Genomic DNA, 6000 nt, shown 5'->3' with positions numbered 1-6000 from the left:
TTAATAATGATTGCAAGTAAATGAGCTGTAACAAGATACGATTACTTTTAAAAGAATGTTTGTTTATTTCTAGTATATATATAACATTAAATATAAAGTAAAAAGAGTAAATATATAAAAATCTAGTCTATGTTCCCCAAATGTATTATGCTAATTCAGAATTTGACCGTTTATGAATTATCTACGTTTCACATTGTTCACTCTGAGTGTTGCTGGAATTGATGTATCTCTCAGTTTTTATGTTAGTTTTATCTTCTTTATCTTTTGTTGTTATTTTTATAAAATGTTTTAAGAATTTTTAAAATATAAAAAAGTTTAAATTAAAATAATTTATTTTTCCTCTTTCAAATTTTCAACAAAAATACTCAGTAACATTTTATAAATTGAATTTAATTTTAAACTGATTTGATTAAACTATAACTGTTCTTCAATATCGACAAAACATGTATATAGAACTTTACTATTTGATAAATGTTGCAAAGAAAACTGTGAAAACGTTGAATTGTTAATATTTTTTTTAAAAAGAACAGATGGTGATATTCATATATTAGAAAACAATTTGTTTTAATTTTTAGTTTTTTTAAATAAAGTTCAAAAAAATTATGTACATTCGAATATTTCTCATAAGTTATTGAATGTATTGTCGATAATATTAATAGAACATGAACTAGTTAAAACACTTGATTATTTAAATTTTAAATAAGGTATATAAAAATCAATAAAATTCTTTGCAAATTGTTTTGGTTGTCATGTGCGCAATGGTCAGATAAAAGGTGGTCAGATGAGATATGGATAACTATGAAAATCCCACCTCTGTCTTCCATGTTCTGGGTATTTACAAGATTTGTATAAGATGATAGTTTTTGCATTTTGTAAATGTTTGTATTTCTTTTCGTATTATAAAATTAGATTTTGTTCAGATACATTTTTGTTATAAACCAAAAGAAAAATCTATCGTTAGATCTTGTGTCTGTAAATAGATCCAACGCTCCAAAAAATTCACTTTTACCCATATATCTACTTTTTCGTTTTAACTTTTATTATTTATTGCAACTAAAAACAAACTTAGTTTCATTTTTCTCAACTTACGTTTTCTTTCTTAAAATAAACACATTTCTCTTTACACAAAAAGTAAGGTTATTTCTGTCCACAAAAACACAGGTGTCATGAGAAAGTGTGTCAAAAAGAGAATGTGTCTCTTTACGTGAACCGAAAGACAGATTGTGTCTCTCAGTGTAATTCTCTCTGTTGTTCATCAGGTTGAAAGTTCGATCTACCTTCCTCTTGTATCCCATTAAATTTTATTTTAATAATGATTGCAAGTAAATGAGCTGTAACAAGATACGATTACTTTTAAAAGAATGTTTGTTTATTTCTAGTATATATATAACATTAAATATAAAGTAAAAAGAGTAAATATATAAAAATCTAGTCTATGTTCCCCAAATGTATTATGCTAATTCAGAATTTGACCGTTTATGAATTATCTACGTTTCACATTGTTCACTCTGAGTGTTGCTGGAATTGATGTATCTCTCAGTTTTTATGTTAGTTTTATCTTCTTTATCTTTTGTTGTTATTTTTATAAAATGTTTTAAGAATTTTTAAAATATAAAAAAGTTTAAATTAAAATAATTTATTTTTCCTCTTTCAAATTTTCAACAAAAATACTCAGTAACATTTTATAAATTGAATTTAATTTTAAACTGATTTGATTAAACTATAACTGTTCTTCAATATCGACAAAACATGTATATAGAACTTTACTATTTGATAAATGTTGCAAAGAAAACTGTGAAAACGTTGAATTGTTAATATTTTTTTTTTAAAAGAACAGATGGTGATATTCATATATTAGAAAACAATTTGTTTTAATTTTTAGTTTTTTTAAATAAAGTTCAAAAAAATTATGTACATTCGAATATTTCTCATAAGTTATTGAATGTATTGTCGATAATATTAATAGAACATGAACTAGTTAAAACACTTGATTATTTAAATTTTATGAATAACTTTGCAAAACAATTTGCAAAGAATTTTATTGATTTTTATATACCTTATTTAAAATTTAAAATTTTAATAATGCTAAAAATGCAAAAAAAAAATGGAACTAAGGGGCAACATTTTGGATGGACTTTAGACGCTAATAGACTCCGGACCGGCACTGTGTTTAGTTGGCATAAAGGTCTTGAGTTTGAGCTAGAACCAATGTGTTGTGTCTTTCTACTCGATTTTAAATGAAAAGCAAAGAGGCCTTTTTGTCCACATCTTCTTCACAAAGATTTCGATTGAACAATTATCTTTCTTTTTTCGAACTTCTTCTTTTATTTAAGAAGAGTCCCGATTGGGGAGAAATTACAGCGTTTGAAAACATAAAATCTTTTTTTTTGTCAACTAGCTTTTCATTAAGCTTTTTGATATTACAATGGTGATGTTTAAGCCCAACAACAATATAAGCCCACATCAAACCCAATTCTAAAGATAAAGATAAGCATTACATCAACACGTGTTGTAAACATATATTTCTTGGGTTATTCAATCCAACGGTGCCGGAAAGAAAAGAGGTGCTGAAATCTCTGCCGGAAAGTGTGCTCTCAAAGGCTCCATCAACTTGTTTGTCGCTGCAGAAACCACCACCATTGATTTTTACTTCCCCAATCGCTTCCATATCCCAAAGGTTTTCTACCATCTTCGCCGGAGTTGTGTTCACCAAGACACTTCAACAATTCAAAACAAGTTTTCGTCGAAACATTTGCAACTAAAGCAAGCTTTAACTATTCTAAAACTGCACCAAACCGAGAAGAAAACATGCATAGCTCAATACTCCATCTTTTAAGAATACTTTGCACAAAAATGTAAATTAGCAAAGATTTATTTCTTCGAGGATTAAAATATTGAGGATGACCAACGAAGAAGAAGAAAACTTAAGCAAACAAAAGGATATAAACATGGATACCCAGGAAAAAAGTTTACGGCACATCCGATCAAAAGAGAAGATCAGACTTTTTATTTTTTTCAATCTCAATCATAATATAAACATGAAGACCCAAAAACCCTATTGAGATTGAAAATCCACACCAAAAATCGCCAAAGCGAAACAGAAATCCGCTAACCAGAATTAGAGATTCGATCAAAACTGATCGAAATATATTACAAAAAAAGTATCTGATCTATAAAAATCAGAAGATTAAAACAAAAACTTTCATCTCTTCCTCCCTCCGTGAAAGATTCAAAGAGAGAGAGAAGAGAGAGAAAAGTTTCTGAAAACATAAAATCTAAAACCTAAGACCGTGGTATGAGAGCAATCTAATTGCCTATCACTATCGGTTATCGATAGACTAGACACGTACCCTAAACTAAAGCTCTAAGCCCAGCCAAAAAAAAAACTTAATAATTTGCCCCTAAGCCTGCAACAAAAACCTTTTAGTATAACATATTTAGGAAGGCTTAAAATTACACATATATGGGCCTGAGAAAGCCCAGTTTCATCCCATCTCCTTGTGCTTATCTGTTTAGAAAGAAAGACATGTGTCCACACTATAGAAAAGTTATGTCAACCTCTTGTATGGATCCAGAACAGGCCACCTGAAAATCAGTCATCGTAAAGATAATTTTTTTTAAGATGGATAATTGCAGCCGTGAGTCACCGAAAAGCAAAACAAAATGGCAACCGGATCCGAAGAACGAAACTGGCAAAAACTAGAAAAAACTAAAGGCACGGAGCCTGTATTGGAGCCACCAGCAAGAGCCAAAAAACGACGGTGCTGTGTTTATGTTTCTCTTTCTAAAAGTCTTGCTTTTCACTAGTCCACACTCTAGAGGGTATTTTAAAATTATCTAATTTGCCGCCTCTATTATTTCTTCATGATTTTCATCATTTCTGTTAGCTTGTCTTCTTGTATTAATCCTAAACTAGGTGAATATGTAAGCGTGGGTTCTTCCACATACACTTTTATTATTAAATGTTTGATTTCTAATGTATATTGAACAGTTGACTCAAAACAAAATATATATTGAACATATTTTTAAATTTTAAAAGTAGTCATTTTATATGAGCGAGAGACATTTTGTTTTCGTCGAAGGAAACAATAATGAAAAATGAGGAAGGGAACCAACAAGCAATTTATATCCCAAAAAACAAGTCATAAAAGGAAATGATTACAACTTTACGGACGATTCGGTTTCCAAGGAATAAAAATCAAATCCGTTGAGTTACTTCAATGAAATCTCGCAATAAATTCGTCAAACTGGAATCTCAAAGTGGATCTTGAAATTCAGAGACCGTGTGTCTCAAATACGTCATTCAAGTCGGATTCAAATATCCGACTCACCTGACGACCTGAGATACGCCAGACTCCAGCGGCTATTGTAACCCCGCTCTAGACCCGGTCCGAGATCTTGAACCAAACATAACAAATCACAAATCAAGCATCCTCACTGGGAAGGAACGAGTGTCACACGCCGGTCTCAGAGAGTTAAAGCAAAACGTAAAGACATTAAAAGTATTAAAGACACCATAAAGACACTTGATCCACGCCGGAGATCATGTCGCCGTTATGATACACCTTCAAGGAATTATAAAAGAAGAAAGATAAGTCAAGAAAGGGGGATCAGATTCTCTCCGTGACTAAACCATAGCGTCAATACTCTCTTGTTCTTAGATACCTTTTGTATTCATTTGTTACTCTTTGATCTTATCATCAATAAAACATACATTTTCCATAGTTGATCATAGCTCTTGTTTTCCTTTTTATATAACTCTTTTGGCATGTCACCGGGAACACAAACCCTATTTTTGAATGAATTTTAGGATAATTGTCAGTTTTTATAAAAGTAGACACTTATCTTTTCCATTTATTTATTTTTGAAAACTATGTTGAAAACCCCTCAATATGTTGATGGTCTATATTAATATTAATATATATAAGATATTTTCAGAAATTATACCAATGGTGATGTTCTTATAAGGAGGATGTCTGTAAAAGGGCCAGACAATGGTGGATGCTTACTTGTTTAGGTATCAGTTTTGTTTCAGCTTCGGATCAGAAAGTCTACTCTTTGATGGGTCTCTTCACTGAATCTATCTATCTATATATATAAAGGAGACTTACCTCTCTTCTCTTGTGTCCACTTCAGCAAGAGCATAAGGGCGAAAGACTCCACGTGTAATCACTTTAATTTTAAGTGTTTCACGCCTTTGTTAAACACACAATAATGGACCTGAATTTTCAAAACGATCCCACAAAATCAGAATTATAGAGAATTCGGCCAAAAAAAACTTTAACTTTGTACGAATTGCCAAAAAAAACATGAACTTTTGAGCTGACCAAAAAAACACTAAACTTTCATTGACTTTAGAATTAATTAACAATGTTTTCGCTGACTTGCCAATTTAGCACGCCGTCAACAAATTTAACAGAAATATTTGATATCGTTTATTGTTGGCGTTAAGTGAAACGACGTCGTTTTATATGATTTGAAATGAAAAATATGTAGACCCCTGGATTCGAACCCAGGTTGGTTGGTCAAATGGCAAGGTATTTTACCACTAGGCTACTCACACTTTCAATGTACTTACTAGCATGTTTACTTTTATTTGGTACATATTAAATATAAAAAATTCTCTAAAAACTTAATAAGATCTTTAAAATTCCAAAAAAATAAAGAAGATTTTTATTAAAAAAATTATTTTTCTTTTTAAAAAATAAATTTTTTTTTTTTTTAAATAAAAACTCTTCCAAAATTTTCTAAAAACTTAAAAAGATCTTTAAAATTCCAAAAAAAATTGAAAAAATAAAGAATTTTTTTTATAAAATTAATTTTGAAATTAAAATAGAAAATAAAATAAATTTTTTTCTTTTCATAAAATAAAAAATCTTCCAAAATTTTCAATTTTTTTAATACATTTGCTAAAAGTTGAAATTAATTATACACACATAAAAAGTTGATAATTGTAACTTTAATTTTTTGCATTTTATTATAATTTTTAAAAAAATTGGA

Source organism: Brassica napus, chromosome C4 (assembly GCF_020379485.1).
Source record: "Brassica napus cultivar Da-Ae chromosome C4, Da-Ae, whole genome shotgun sequence".
In the NCBI taxonomy this organism is placed as follows: domain Eukaryota; kingdom Viridiplantae; phylum Streptophyta; class Magnoliopsida; order Brassicales; family Brassicaceae; genus Brassica; species Brassica napus.
This window is presented reverse-complemented; position numbering follows the sequence as displayed.